Source organism: Oryctolagus cuniculus, chromosome 9 (genome assembly GCF_051225735.1).
Source record: "Oryctolagus cuniculus isolate XC-2025 breed Fujian yellow rabbit chromosome 9, ASM5122573v1, whole genome shotgun sequence".
NCBI classification, from domain to species: Eukaryota; Metazoa; Chordata; class Mammalia; order Lagomorpha; family Leporidae; genus Oryctolagus; species Oryctolagus cuniculus.
This window is the reverse complement of record NC_142875.1, coordinates 51,737,859-51,754,151: the sequence shown is the minus strand read 5'-3', so window position 1 is coordinate 51,754,151 and position 16,293 is coordinate 51,737,859. Positions and strand designations below refer to the sequence as shown.

At 36.6% G+C, this 16,293-nt stretch overlaps 1 pseudogene; it reads right to left on the bottom strand.

Annotated features, from left to right (window-relative positions):
- Positions 1-14,369: 14,369 nt before the first annotated feature.
- LOC100358875 (elongation factor 1-alpha 1 pseudogene) lies at positions 14,370-15,730 on the bottom strand (annotated as a pseudogene).
- Between the last annotated feature and the right edge of the window lie 563 nt (positions 15,731-16,293).

Sequence of the window (16,293 nt, the reverse complement as noted above, 5' to 3'; positions counted from 1 at the left end):
CCTCCCTCCACTGTAGAACACATGAATGGATTTCCATTCCTGTTCGATATATATTATGTAACATAGTATAGCATAGCATAGCATAGCATAATATAATATAATATAATCTGTATATCTGTACATCTATCTATCTATCTAGTTATCTATCTCCTGGAGCTCTAAGCAATATGAGGTCTAACCTCTACCTCCTCAGTATCATCCTGCTCCATCTGTTTTCCCGTTAGTTCTCTGTGCACCAGTCATTCCAATCTTCTTTCCTGTGATTTCTTTGAATGTTTCCTACTATCTCTAACACATAACATTTGCACATGCCATTTCTCTCTGCTTTAATGCTCATTTACCAGGCATACTCCTACTTTTCCTTCAGATCCCAATTTCCTTCGGCCAGTATCCTTGACTGTCTGACACTCTCCTTCACTTCATTTGACATTTCTCTGTTATGATTTATATGTGATCCCATCTGATCACAGCTTGGCATGTATTTGTGTGTGATAGGTGCATCTGCCTAAGCTTTATGACTGCAGGGATGATAGCTATTTATTATTATCATGATTACTTTGTTTACCATTATATGTAAACATGCATGGAGGAAGACTTCAATATATATTTGTTGAAATAATTGCATAAATAAATCACAGTTACTTTACGACAGATAAGAGCCCATGGGAAATTTTCTCCTTCCTCTACATTAGCACTACAGTCCTGAAGATTCCTTTTCAGCATGCTGCTGCTTAACTGATTGTCATTACTAGGATTCTCAAGGCTGGTCTCCTGTTGGAATGTCTTTTTTTTTTTTTTAAAGATTTCTTTATTATTTCAAATAAAGTCAGAGTTACAGAGAGAGAAAGAGAAGGAGAGACCTTCCATCCCCTGAATCACTCCCCAGATGGCTGCAACGGCCAGGCCAAAGCCAGGAACTTCCTTCAGTTCTCCCATGTGGGTAGTAGGTATCCAAGCACTTGGGCCATCTTCTGCTGCTTTTCCCATTATAGCTTATTTCCAATCCAGCAGCTGGATTGGAAGTGGAGCAGCAGAGACAGGAACCAGGGCCCACGTTTGATGCCTGCATCACAGGCAGTGGATTTACCCTCAAAGGTAAAAGGAGAGTGTCATGGAAAAATGAGTATAGATAAATGATATAGTATTTAAAGTTATTATTTATGCAAGCGATCTTCAGTATCTTAGCTGTAAAATGATTATAATAGTCAAACAATATCAAAATAACACCACATGGCCAACAATCTTCATTCAGTATAGAAAAATAGTTAAAATTATTTATTAGAGAAAATAATGCTTCATCTTCATTAATATTTTCATTTTGCAGTGATGTTCAAGATGTAAATAATTCCTTATAGTCTCCTGTCATGATCTTCCACTTGCAAGGCAACACAGACGTGAATGGAAACTATGGTAAGTTTCTTGGAAACTTAGGAGGATATTATTTATGGATATCACAGTCTGACCATTATGAATGTGTATTGGGATCCTTGCTTTTCCTCATTAGTCTATTATTTAAATGTTGGTTGCCATTTGCTGAGAGATTATATCAATGTGATGGGTACTCGGGCCCAGCCTGGGCTGGGATTATGCTATTTGCTAGTTTGTGGGGATGGTTATTATTTTACTTGAAAAAGACCTTTTCATATCTGGCAGGATTTTTCTAGCTTATTTTGTCAGTTATTAGTTCTTCATAATTTCTAAAGGCAAAGGGTATAATCTCAACTCAACATGAGAATTTTTGAGCTCAAAAGAGCCCTCAGAATGTTACAGAATCAAAGCATTTTGCTTTGAGATGGCAAAACCTTGCCTCAGTTTGTTTCACTGATTTTATTTTCATTGTATGAGAAAATATATATTGTTATACTCTGTTACTAAACATTCGGGGAAATATAATTGATTCAATGCTATCAATTTACTCACAAATGATTTTAGCTGCTATAACTGATGTTGGATAAGAAGGATGTCAAATTCTGAAACATCTAGAATTTATATAAAAATAAGCATTTTTATATTCATTCTATTTTAGCCTATATATTTGTATGATTATGATTATTGATTATTCCTTAAAAATAACAGTTGATTCACAAATATTTGATAAATTTCCAGTATGTACAAGGCACTGGTATAATGCCTAAGATATAGAAATAAATGAGATGGAATCTTTTACCTTAAAGAGTCTTACAAACTCAGAGTTCCTATAAATACCATATAGTTCAAATTCTGGGTTAGCCACTTACTACTGTGTCAATTATTTTGCTGAATCCTATTTTACTGTGAAATGGAGATACTAATAATATCCAATTTATAAGATCATAATGAGAGTTAAGTGATACAATTCGCATTAAGCACTTTTCATACTGCTTGAACTATTGTCATTACTCCCTGTATGTCAGCCTTATTGTTGCTATAATTTTCAGAATTATTTACCATCCATAGATTGGAAAGTATCCCAAGGCCCTGAAAAAGGTTTACCTCTTGAGTATGTTTTATTTATTTGAAACACAGAGTGACATAGGCAAACGGCAAAAAAAAGAGAGGAGAGAGAGAATATGGGATGATGCTGGCATTGCAGGCAATGTCTTAACCTGCTGCACCACAGAAGCTGCTCTCAGTTTTTAATTTATTAACTTTTTTTGTACAGTGGGTTAGAGTCAATTGAAGGAGACTAGAATCAACCATAGCAAGTGGGTCTGTCTTTAGATGTTATGGAAAGACCTATCACTCTTCCAAAATCTCATCTAAAGAAAGTATTTGTCATTATATATCAAAATATGATTTAATTATAAATACTACTCGAAATAATAGTTGAGAAAAATCATATCGTATCACAAAATGATATTCTTTCTTTTTGTAGAGCTAATTTTGAAGAGTAAAGGGGGTATGGATAAAGGAAGAGGTGAAAGAAAGGTGAAGGTGTTTACAGAAGAGATGAGGGAATAAGCAGGGCTGTACAGAGGAGTCAGAGACCAGAGAAAAATGGCTGGCACCACTGTGCTCTTTAGAACTACTTCACAGTGCTCTTTAGAACTAACTCGGTGGTCATCAATCACTTGCTCAAATCTTCTTACCCCAAACTCCATCTATGTATTAGCCGACTTAATTGGGACTACTTGCTTATTGCAGATGGTGATTTTTTAGTTGTTGTTTATGTTTTGAATGTTCTCAAGCTGAAATTAATAGAACAGATTTATTAGGAATTGAGTAAAAGATCCACTAAAATTTCTTTTCTCAGTTTAATTAAAATGACATTTTAATGCAAAATGCACATGGAGTTTTGAAAGCCCTGATATGAAAGACTGGTGTCTATACAAATCAGAAAATTATTAAAATAATATTTATTTTATAGGAAACATATCAGAATTTATATAGGTGGGCTGATTTAAGATTTTGTCCATGGATGCAAAACTATGAAATTTTACATTTCTTCTCTGGTTTTTGTTGTTGTTGTTGTTGTTAAAACTACACTGTTCTCGAGGCCAGCGCTGTGGCACAGTGGGTTAATGCCCTGGCCTGAAGCCCCGGCATCCCATATGGGCGCTGGTTCGAGACCTGGCTGCAACACTTCTGATCCACCTCTCTGTTAGGGTTGGGAAAGCAGTAGAAGATGGTCCAAGTTCTTGGGCTCCTGCACCCATGTGGGAGACCTGGAAGAAGCTCCTGGCTCCTGGTCGGATCTGCACAGCTCTGGCCATTAATGGCAGTGAACCATCGGAATGAACATAGGAGTGAAGATATTTCTTTGACATACTAACTTACTTCATTTCCTTTGACTGATTTCATTTCCACCGTGGCGATAGTGCTAGATCACATGGTGGTCCATTTTAAGATAGTTATATGCAGTTGTATAAAGATTCTTTGGCAGCATTTTACTATATTCTGGGAAGCATGGTCATTAAAATCATTGCTTCTAATGTCAGAGAGCCTGAATTTGCATCATGGCCCTCTCATTTGATAGTAGTATGAAATCTGAATTTAGTTTATCATTGTTAAGTGGCCATGAAACAATTTCTATTTTGTAGGATAAAGAGTAAAATGAGATTGTCCATATAAAATGATTGTTGACACAGTTTTTTGACACACTGCTGCATAAGAAATAATGGCTAGAATCTTTAATTCCTGAATAATTTTGTTACTGCTATAGTTACTTACTGAGCTCATACATCTCTCAATTCACTAAAGGTCAGCTGATCTAGGCTGGGTTTTATTAAATGGCTCTGATAATCTTAGACATGTTTTATTGAGAATTTGATTCTGCTTCACACATTTTATATCTTCCCCCAGAAACCAGAGAGCTTGCCTATACTTGATCTTCTCAAGAAGATTGCAGATGTCTAAGAGATAAAGCCTATTGCTCAAGTGAGTCTCAAGACTTTGTTTCCATTCCACTTGACAACATTTCATTAATCAAGGTAATTTGCATGGATGAAATCACAGTCAAAAGTGGTGAATATATTCTCTGCCAGTTTAGTGAGAGAAACTGAAAAGCCATGTAACAAAGGGCTTGCCAACAAAAATATTGACCTTGTCTAAATACTGACTGAGTTTGCAGATTCAGAAGGCTTCCGTAGGCTAGGCAGCTCATGTCAAGAGCCTCGGTTAGGCACTGACATCATACACAAGAATGTTAATTGTTAAATTAACAACAGGAGTCACTGTGCAATAACTCCCCATGCAGGACCTCTGTCCTCAATGAGTTGTACTATGACAGTTAACTGTGGTACTTGTTCTTAAACAGTTTTTTTTAATGTGTGTGGGTGCATGTGTGTGAAAATTGTTGAAATCTTTACTTAGTGTAGAGTTGGTCTTCTGTGCACAAAGTTAATTGAGAATGAATCTTAATGGAGAATGGGAGTGGGAAGGGAGAAGGAGGATTAAGTGTGGGAGTGTGGGTGGGACAGCAGATGTGGTGGGAAGAATAACTATATTCCTAAAGTTGTATATATGAAACTTGTATTCCTTAAAAATAATTTAATTAATTAATTAAAAACAAAAAAGGGTAAAAAAAAAAGAATTTAGGCAGTTAGGACCCTCAAATATCTTCAGTGGCAAAAATCCCCATCACTCTGGTGCTGTATTCTTCCATAGCTTCATTCCTACTCTACTCAGCTGATCCCCATCATCCACTTCTGTCTCTTTTAACCCTTATTCTGTGTGTATAGACTATCTTGTTGTATTAGAAATTACTTACAGTCTTCAGCTGTGTCTTCCTAGATCCTGATTTCCTTTAACTGAAACTTGATTTTCTCCTGGTGAGGCAGATTCCCTTTCAATTGTGTCAAGTTCTTCCTTTGAACTCATTTGATAAAAGTTCAAGCGGTATATTCTTGATACTATTCATATCATATTACAAGATAATTTTCTTTTGCTCTGGCCTGATAGTTTCCATATCAGTTGACAGTTTACACTTCTGTTTATCTTTTATCAACTCAGCATCACAAATTCACCTTGTTCTCTGATAACATCAGAGTTCCCAATCCATTACTTTATATAATGTCACTTTTGACTTTATAGTTTCTTAAAATTCCTTTCTAAGTTTCCATGATTTGGCATTGTTTTTGTTCCCACCATTGTTCAAATTCTCCCTTTACCTTACTGGAAATAATTTTCTGCCTCTTACCCCATGTGTGTAGGAATCCTTTAAAGTTTTGTCCTTAACATGTGACTTGTTATTTTTTTCTTTAGTAATCCAGTTTGTCCCTGCAGGTTAAATGACTACTTCTAAGTGGATGAATCTCAACCTTATATTTTCCATATTGGCTTTCTTCCCGAGATACAGTACTGAACTTTCAACAGCCTGCTGGATCTCTCTTTACAGTCTATGACTTACGTGCAACTGTTTTGATGACCTCTATTTTTTTAATTATATATTAATAGTCTCAGAACCCAGGACTAAAACTTTATGCATTTAATTCTGTTTAGTTTATTTTAATGTATCTACTTACTTCTCTTCTAATCTAATTATTCTTTTCCACACTCTTGTCTGTGATAGGGAACTCAAGCCAATCTAACAACCATCCATTAAATTCCTACCTTATGTCACTCTTGCAAGGCCCAGTAGATACAAATGTGAATAAGGTATTCATCCTTCAAGGAACAATATTGGAGGAGGCAGAAAATAAATAATTAGCCATAAAATAGAGATGATAGGGCCATTCTAGTTCCATAAACAAAATATTATGGGAATAGTAAGGAGCAAGAAATTAATTCTGATGTGAGGTTCTGTCAGAGTAGCCTTCACAAAGGAGGTGAAATTTGAGTTGTCTTTGAAAGATGAGTCAGGCATATCGCATTCTTGGCATTTAAAAGTTTGCAGTCTACAACATATGTAAACTGTGCCAAGAATCATAAGAAATGCTTGTCTGCCTATGGGAACATCAGTGGTATAGTATAAAAGGCTTCTTTTCCAAGGTACTAGAATCTTAGGAAAATGTGTCTTGTTCTACTTTCTGGGTCTACCTCTTCTGCCTTCTCAGTCTTGCTATCACCTTTCAGAGGTAGATTTATTTTTGTGTCCACTCTCACTAAATAGTTAGATTTCTGCTTCATTTTGCTTTGTGTTCTAGTCATTGATAAAATTAATTAATAGAAATTTAACTACTTTCAGGATCTGATTTTTGCTTACCTTGGTTAGGTATTCAGATAATAAGATTAAGACAAATAAGTAAATAATTATAATACAAAATAACTTGGCAGTTGTCATTAGAGTATTGTGAAACTCTGTGAGGAGTTATAGGGATTTAAAAGGTGAATTCCTTGCAAGTATGCCAACTTCTCCTGGCATAAATCTGGAAAATTTCATCTTGGTTGATTACCTAATTTCCCCCTTTTAATATGTCTTTTCTGCCTCCCTCTTTGGATGTCTCCTAAGAGACTTGATTGAGTTTATGAGTGAGAATACCTATGTTTATTCATGAAAATGTGTAGGTTCATTCTTATTTATCTGTGTTTTTTGAAGATGGTTTTCGACCAGAGGTAGTAATAGATTACCTCATATTTCCTGTGCACAGGAACACTGAACATGAGTACTCCCTATTATTATGCACATAGTTAGGTGCATCAGCAATTCCACAGTCTTTGAGTAAATGGAGAATATTCAGGTATCTACTGGTGGACTGAAGTAATCTGAATCTGGGCTTACTTCTGTCTCTTAGGGGATCCAGCTAAACACAAAAGGAGAGGAATGATTGCCTCAGATCAAGGAAGTTTATAACAGAAAATGAAATTAAACAAGGTCAACTCATAAGAAAAAGTGCATGGGGCCAGTGCCATGGCGCACTAGGTTAATCCTCTGCCCGCAGTGCCGGCATCCCTTATGGGCACCTGGTTCTAGTCCTGGTTGCTCCTCTTCCAGTCCAGTTCTCTGCTATGCCCTGGGATAGCAGTGGTGATGGCCCAAGTGCTTGGGCCCCTGCACCCACATGGGAGACCAGGAGGAGGCTCCTGGCTCCTGGCTTCATATCTGCGCAGCTCCGACTTTTGCAGCCATTTGGGGAGTGAACCATTGGAAGGAATACCTTTCTTTCTGTCTCTCTCTATCACTGTAACTCTACCTGTCAAATAAATTAAAAAAAAAAAGAAACAGTGCATGTTGATGAAGTGGTTTCATCAGGAAAGCCTAGAATGGTTTTGAGTTTAAGCTAGGATGAAGTGAATGGCATGCTTCCTTATTGTTCAGGAGCCCATAGCATTGGGACAAGGTTATGCTAGAAATGGCAAATTATCTTTTCTTCCTTACAAGTTGTCATATGGACTCAGTATTAAAACAAGTAATTATATTTTTTAGTTTGACCTTGTAAGAATTTCTTTGAATTTACTACCATATTATGTTCTATAAATGTGTTTTTCTATTGCTATTTTTGCAGTAAGATTATATTTGAATAGTCTAAGAGTATGCATTTCATCCAGAAATGCCAAAGGTGAATGCCTAGCCAAAATAAATATGAAAAGAAAGCTTGTGATTTTAAATATAGTATAAAATATAGGAAGAATTATACTAATTTTTTAAAATGTTGAAAACTATCTATGATGGTGAGGGATTCATAAGAAATAAGGAAAACCTCGGTAGATTAATCATAGATATGTTTATAAAAGCAAATAAATATAAGCAGTGGTAGTAGAGAAATTAGAATTATTGGAATGAAGAAATGGCATTTGGCAGAGTGGTTAAGCTGGTTTTGATGCCTACATCCCATAGTGAAGTGTCTAGGTTCAAGTGTTTTCTTTGCCTCTAATTCTGGCTTCCTGATACTGTGTATCCTAGGAGGCAGTAGGAGATGGCTCAAGTAGTTGGATCCCTTCCATCCACGTGTGAGAGCCAGACTGACTTGCTGGAGTCTGGCTTTGACTTGGCACTGCCTTGACTGTTGCAGGTGTTTGGAGAGTAAACTAGAGGGTGTGAGAAATATCCCCTCCCTGCCTTTCAAATAATATAAACCAAATAAATAAAATGTGAAAAAATTTACTGAAACCAACTCTTTATTTTTGTCAAAAGTAGTCCTGATATAATCTTCAAAACTTTGAAAAGGCATTTCAATCTCAATATTTTTGCTAATTTGAAAAAGCAACAGGATCACAAGATGCTTCACTCCAAGGGCAATTTCCTCTATTGAATTCTTAAAATAATTGTCAGCTATTTAGAGGGAGAAACATTTTCAGAATATAATTAGTAGTACAATATCAAGAGGGAGGGTGTTGTGAAACACAGAGTTCACATGTGCCAAATGTATAAGAAAATGTAGTTTTCTCTAATGGAAGCAATCTAATACAGTAATGGAATTATTTAACAAAAGAAATTTTAATTATATGCATCACCATAATTCTTCATGCTTATTAGAGAAATCAAAACATTAAAGCTCTATTCAATAAATAACATTAACATTTTCTCTCATCCTTCAGTCTATTTTATGAATCTGAGAGAGTAGTTAGAAATTTTTAAAGCCCATATGAATGGTTGAAGAATTTGCAGAAGAGGGACTGCATTCAGGTCATTTATTTATTTATTTATTTAACTCTAGCAAGGATTTTCTAAGAATGTGAGGCTTAACTTTGAACTTCTGGAATGCAATAGACTAAAGCAACTTTTGGATTCAACAAAACTTGGTTTGAGTTGAGAGCCTTTGGCAAGTTATGACTCATACCCAATTCTCAATTTCTTCACCTACAAAATTAGGAAATTAATATCTAATTCTTTGTGTTGTGATGAGCCTAATATTTGCTATCAAATGTTATGGGTGTAATACACAAGGTACTCAATAAATCTTTTGTTCCAATTCTTTCTCCTATAAATAAAGCAAAGCATAGTTGAATAGTAGCATTGATGTTAAATCTAATGCTACTATTAGCAATGATTTCTGTTTATTGAGTATCTATTATATAATCATTATTGGGACAGAGGAGCATTGAGTCTACACCTTTAATTAGCCAGCTGCTTTAAATTATCTTCTCTAGATATTTTAAAAAACAACATTGAAAGGAAAAAATTTGTAATGCAATTATACAGATAAAAAATGCAATTTTGCCAGAATAGTGCTCGTTTCTATGCTGAACAATCTCAAATGTTAGGAGACTATACAAGCTTTGTTAGTTGTTCCTCATTTGAAATCACATCTCTTTGTAGTAACTAATAGGTATTTTAATAGGCTTATATGACATCCTAGGATACAAAATTTCAATTAGGCTGTGACTTCCCAGGTTTATTTTTGTAGCTGTTGGATCTGTGACTTACATTCAGCTTTTCCTACTTTTAATTCCAAGTTATTTTCATTTATACCATTCTCTCTGTGGGTTGAAGACAACTTAGATAGACTATAAATTTCATAGATATATCTTAAAGGTTATCCTGAATAATTCTTTCTCTGGTTTTAAAGAAGTGAGAACAAGAGAGTATTCATACAAAGTAGTAGAAAAGAGTTTTAATTTGAGAAAACAGCTGTGAAACATTGTAATGTAACAATTAATGGATTACAGTTCACAATTATTCGTAAGTGCTGAAATTTAACTGAAAAGTGATCACTGTTAAATATAAGAGTGGGAATAAGAGAGGGAAGAGATGTGCAATTCGGGACATGCTCAAGCTGACTTACCTCAAACAGTAGAGTTAGAAACATACCAGGGGATTCCAATTCAATCCCATCAAGGTGGCATGTACCAATGCCATCTCACTAGTCCCAGTGATCAATTTCTGTTCACAATTGATCATAATGATAGGACTAAGAACCAAAGGGATCACATAAAAAAGAATAGTGTCTGCAAATACTAGCTGATAGAATCAAAAAGGGAGAGAAGGATCCAACATGGGAAGCGAGATACACAGTAGACCCATAGAATGGCAGATGTCCTAAACAGCACTCTGGCCTCAGAATCAGCCCTTAAGGCATGCGGATCCGGCTGAAATGCCCATGAGAGTATTTCAGGCATGGAAAGCCAAGACACTCTGGGGGGGGGGGGGGAAGAAGATGACCTAAATGAAAGATCTCCGCGAGTGAGATCCCAGTGGAAAGAATGGGTCATCAAGGAAGGAGGTACCTTTCTCTGAAGGGAGGAGAGAACTTCCACTTTGACCATAGCCTTGTCTAAATATGATCAGAGTTGGTGAACTCAGGGGGCTTTCACAGCCTTGGCAGCTCATGACAAGAGCCTAGGGTGATTACTGAGGCCATAAACAAGAGTGTCAATTTGTTAAGTCAACAACAGGAGTCACTGTGCACTTACTCCTCATGTAGGATCTTTGTCCTTAGTGTGCTGTATATTGAGATTTAATGCTATAACTAGTACTCAAACAGTATTTTTCACTTTATGTTTCTGTGTGGGAGCAAACTGTTGAAATCTTTACTTAATGTATGTTAAACTGATCTTCTGTATATAAAGAGAACCAAAAATGAATCTTGATGTGAATGGAAGGGGAGAGGGAGTGGGAAAGGGGAGGGTTGCGGGTTGGAGGGACTTTATGGGGGGAAGCCATTGTAATCCATAAGCTGTACTTTGGAAATTTATATTCATTAAATAAAAGTTAAAAAAAAGAAAAAAAGAAAACAAACAATTAATGGAGGGTTTTTTTTCTACAGATTTAAAAATATGGAAGTGAATGCAACCATGTTTGGAGAAAGATATGTTGGGAATTGGCTAAATGATTCATTCTCCAGGATTAAAATTATGTTTTTCCACCATGTATTTTAACAACTTTCCCATCAACTTCTCTGCATACTTAAAAAAGATTTTGTTTGCTCTCCTTGCCCATGTGTTTATCACCCAAACTCATGTACCTATACCCTATACCACAAAAACAGACAGAAACCTGGAAACTTTTCTCTTTTTTGTTTCTGAACTTTCAATAGATAATAGTAAGCTATATCTAAGTTGCCCATGATTCAGAACATGACTTTCTGATGAAAAGATGATGAAACAGACAGGCAAGGTGGGCAGAAACAAATTGGAATGCTCAGCTACTCAGAGAATGAATTTAATGAGCCTAACACTTTTTCTTTGATTCTGCAGACTACACTTTCAGCAGATGCAAGGGTTGGACACTTTGCTTTTCTCTTCAATACAACAAGGTAAAGACTTTAACTTTTTGGCACACACATGCTAGGTAATTGAACCACTTGAGATTGTCATGGGTGAAATGGGATGGAAGCTTCTATCAATGTCATCCTTACAGTGCCCTTTTCTCTGCATCCAGTGGGTTGAAGCCAATGATATTCTAAAAGAGATTCCAGTATAGCTATTACTCTTTTGACAACTTGTCTTACCTTTGGAATCAAGCTTTCAATTTGTTGCCTGCCTTAAATATCATCACTATATATTTCTTATACTGATATGTTTATTTGGAAGATATCATTTTGAAGTTTAATATGTAAGAAAATTTCTAAGTACTGGCATAACGGTATATTTATGAAAACAAATGGAAATTATACAATGTTAAGATTAGTAATCATTCTAGTAGTGGCATTGTGTGTTAACTGTTGTTTTCTGTTTAGGCAGTCATTAGTCAAAGGCCGGATTGTGGTATTCTCATCTCCTAAAGGGTCTGCTCAGATTCTTTATTGAGTAGAAATTTGTAGCATTTAGCTACTACATCCCAAGAAGAGTGTTTGTAATGTAAGTTGAAATCCTTATATTTCCTAGCTTTATCTGCTTTTTAGCTGTGACTTCCCACTAGATGAAGATGTTTACATTGTACTTTAGACAATACTTTTTTTCTAATTTATTTGTAATTCAGAAAATATTCATTCTGGTAATCATTATGCCCAGGTTCTCTAGGTACTTATTATGATTTAAAAAGTGTTTCCTCCTACTCTTAATCCAAAGTATTTAAATAATTACTCATCTCCACTTGTCAATCCTGATATAAGTCCTCTTTGAGAGAGAACAATATGTATAACAATCTCAATAGGCACTAAATGGAAATATCACATCCTTCTTGATATTTTTCTCTTGAATATTTTCTTTTCTTGCTATGATTTCATTATAATTAATTAATATAGTCATTATATTCTATTGAGTTTCCTTTTGCTTTGTTGTGTTTTCAATTGCATTTTTTTGAACACTTAATAAAGTACAGGTCAACATGAGCTCTTTGTTTTGAGCTTTGATTTTGAGCCAGATACAGTCTGTACTTATTTAATGTAACTCAGTCTGTTAAAATGTATTGAGAAGATTCTAATTTATCCAGACAAGACATTAGGTAACTTCAACCAATGAAGATCCTGTCGGATAAATGATTTTAATTCACATCATCCTTAATTCATACAAGTCAGTGTTTTACTCAAGGCATAACTGAATTTTATTGGATCCATCAAAAGGAGTTTATTATATTTCAGCTTTTAGAAAAGAATAAGCATGTTTTGATTAGAATCCATTCTTTTAAGAATAATAATGCATTTCCAAACTGCCTTTATCATTAAGAAATTATTCACCTGTAGAGTTTTTGTCAGAACATATGCCTGTGTTATGCAGGTAAACTAGTATAAAAATGTCAGCACTGCAGTTCTCACTGTGTATATGTATACAGAGTGCACATAACCAGGAAATATGCACTCCAGGTGATGTGCGCAAATGCAGAACTAAGAAATATTATCCTGTAAGCTTGTCAGTAGTGTACAGGATGCAGTCTCATTTTTCTAATTTATGCTACTAGTCTATAGCTTACATTAGAATTGACGGTATATATTTGAGAGACTACTACATAAAATAGTAAGCCCTTTCTCTTTACAGTAACAGTTTTACTCTCGCATTTTAGGTGGTGTTACTTTGGGAAAATCAAATTTCTTTTTTTTTTTTCCTAATTAAAGTTTGTTTTAAGGGGTCTCAAAAATCTGTGACAGATTGTTGGTTAAGTTGTTTCCATTAAAAAGTACTGATTTTAAAAACTAATAACTTAACAAGACTAGTGTCTGCAAATACTAACCGATAGAATAAAAAAGGGAGAGAACGATCCAACATGGAAAGCGAGATACACAGCAGACCCATAGAATGGCAGATGTCCTAAACAGCACTCTGGCCTCAGAATCAGCCCTTAAGGCATGCGGATCCGGCTGAAACGCCCATGAGAGTATTTCAGGCATGGAAAGCCAAGACACTCTGGCAAAAAAAAAAAAAAAAATGACCTAAATGAAAGATATCCATGAGTGAGATCCCAGTGGAAAGACAGGTCATCAAGGAAGGAGGTACCTTTCTCTGAAGGGAGGAGAGAACTTCCACTTTGACTATGACCTTGTCTAAATATGATCAGAGTCGGTGAACTCAAAAGGCTTCCATAGCCTTGGCAACTCATACAAGAGCCTAGGGAGATTACTGACACCATAAACAAGAGTGTCAAATTGTTAAGTCAACAACAGGAGTCACTGTGCACTTACTCCTCATGTAGGATCTCGGTCCTTAATGTGCTGTACATTGTGATTTAAGGCTATAACTAGTACTCAAACATTATTTTTCACTCTGTGTTTCTGTGTGGGTGCAAACTGTTGAAATCTTTACTTAATATATGCTAAACTGATCTGTATATAAAGAGAATCAAAAATGAATCTTGATGTGAATGGAAAGGGAGAGGAAGTGGGAAAGGGGAGGTTTGCGGGTGGGAGGGAAGTTATGGGGGGGAAGCCATTGTAATCCATAAGCTGTACTTTGGAAATTTATATTCATTAAATGAAAGTTAAAAAAAAAACTAATAACTTAAAACTACCACATACACACACACACACACACACACACATAGCCCACAAAACATTGTCCTTTCCTTCTGAAGGGTTTATGCTGCATCGTTATCATTAGCCAGTCTTTTACTATTAAACTTAAATGGCCAGTCAGGACAAACGGTTCTGAGACTGTTCTTCCACCACTAAGATTGGGGTGGCAGGTATTAGGGATAATATTCATTTAGCCTTCTGAGCTTTCTAGGCAGACTTGGTGACCTTCCCAGCTCCAGCAGCCTTCTTGTCCACTGCTTTGTTCACACCCACTGCAACTGTCTGTCTCATATCATGGACAGTGAAAAGACCCAGAGGAGGCCAGTCAGAGAAGCTATAAACACACATGGGCTTGCCAGGAACCACATCAACAATGGCAGCATCACCAGATTTTAAGAATTGAGGGCCATCTTCCAGCTTCTTTCCAGAACAATGATTAATCTTTTCCTTCAGCTCAGCAAACTTGCAAGCAATGTGAGCTGTGTGCCAATTCAGTACAGGGGCATACCCAGCACTGATTTGACCTTAGATGGCTCAGGGTGGTCCCCTGAGCAGTGAAGCCAGCTGCTTCCATTGGTGGGTTATTTTTGCTGTCACCAGCAATGCTACCACAACAAACATCTTTGACAGACATGTTCTTGACATTGATGTCCACATTGTTCCCAGGGAGAGCTTCACTCAAAGCTTCATGGTGCATTTCAGTGGACTTGATGTCAGTTGATTTGAGAATACCAGTCTCCACTCGGCCCATAGGGACAGCACCACCACCACCAATTTTGTAGACATCCTGTAGGGGCAAATGCAAAGGCTTGTCAGTTGGTTTAGTTAGTGGGAAGATGCAATTCAGGGCTTCAAGCAGTGTGGTTCCACTGGCATTGCTATCTTAGTGGGTGACTTTCCAACCCTTGAACCATGGCGTATTAGCACTTGGCTCCAGCATGTTGTCACCATTCCAATCAGAAATTGGCCCAAATGCTACTGTGTTGGGTTGCAGCCAATTTTCTTAATGTTGGTGCTGACTTTCTTAATGATTTCCCTGTATCTCTTCTGGCTCTAGGGTGGCTCAGTGGAATCCATTTTGTTAACACCAACAATTAGTTGCTTCACACTCAGTGTGTAGGCCAGAAGGGCAAGCTTGTCTATCTGCTTGTTCATGGAGTTTCAAATTCCCCAACATCAGCAGCAACAATCAGAATGGCACACTCAGCCTGAGATGTGCCTGCAAGCATGTTTTTGATAAAGCTTCTGTGTCCTGGGACATCGGTGATATTCACATAATACTTGCTGGTCTCAAATTTCCCCAGAGAGTTGTTGATGGTTATACCAAGCTTACGCTCAGCTTTCAATTTATTGAAGACCCAGGCATACTTGAAGGAATCCTTTCCTATCTCAGCAGCCTCCTCAAATTTTTCAATGATTCTTTTGTCATTGACACCACATTTGTAGATCAGATGGCCAGTAGTGGTGGACTTATCCAAATCTACATGTCCAATGACGACAATATTGATGTGAATCTTTTCCTTTCCCAATTTGGCAGTGGTTTTCATGCTACCTGTGTTCTGTCACCAAACCCATTGTGAAAAAATAGAAAATCTAAGTTCTGAGCAGGGCCAGGGAATGGGGCTAGTGTTAACACTGTCAAAAACTGTCAATAATCTAAAATTGTTTGCCTTGTAAGCTAGCAAGTTAAAAATATAATTTCATAAGTGCAATAAGAAGGCATGAGACTCTGTAGTCAGGACTTTGTAACTCACGGCAAGAGCTGTTGCCAGAGTTTAGACATTTTTATTGTACCAGATGCCAGAATCTGAATTTCCACAAATGTGAAGGGGGTCATTGGACACATGTTCATGCAGTATGTTAAGTTTTGGGGAGAAAATTTGAGTTTAGAGAACCTAAATATCTTTTTAGAAAGGATTCATTTATTTGAGAGGCAGAATGAGGGAGGGAAGGAGAGAGCAACTCCCAACTGCTGATTCACTTCCCAAATGCTAGCAACCGCCAGGACTGGGCCAGCACTAAATCTAGAAGGTAGGAATGCAATCCATGTCTTCCACATTCGTGCCAGGAACCCAACCACTCCTTGACCTGTTACTGTTACCTCTCATGG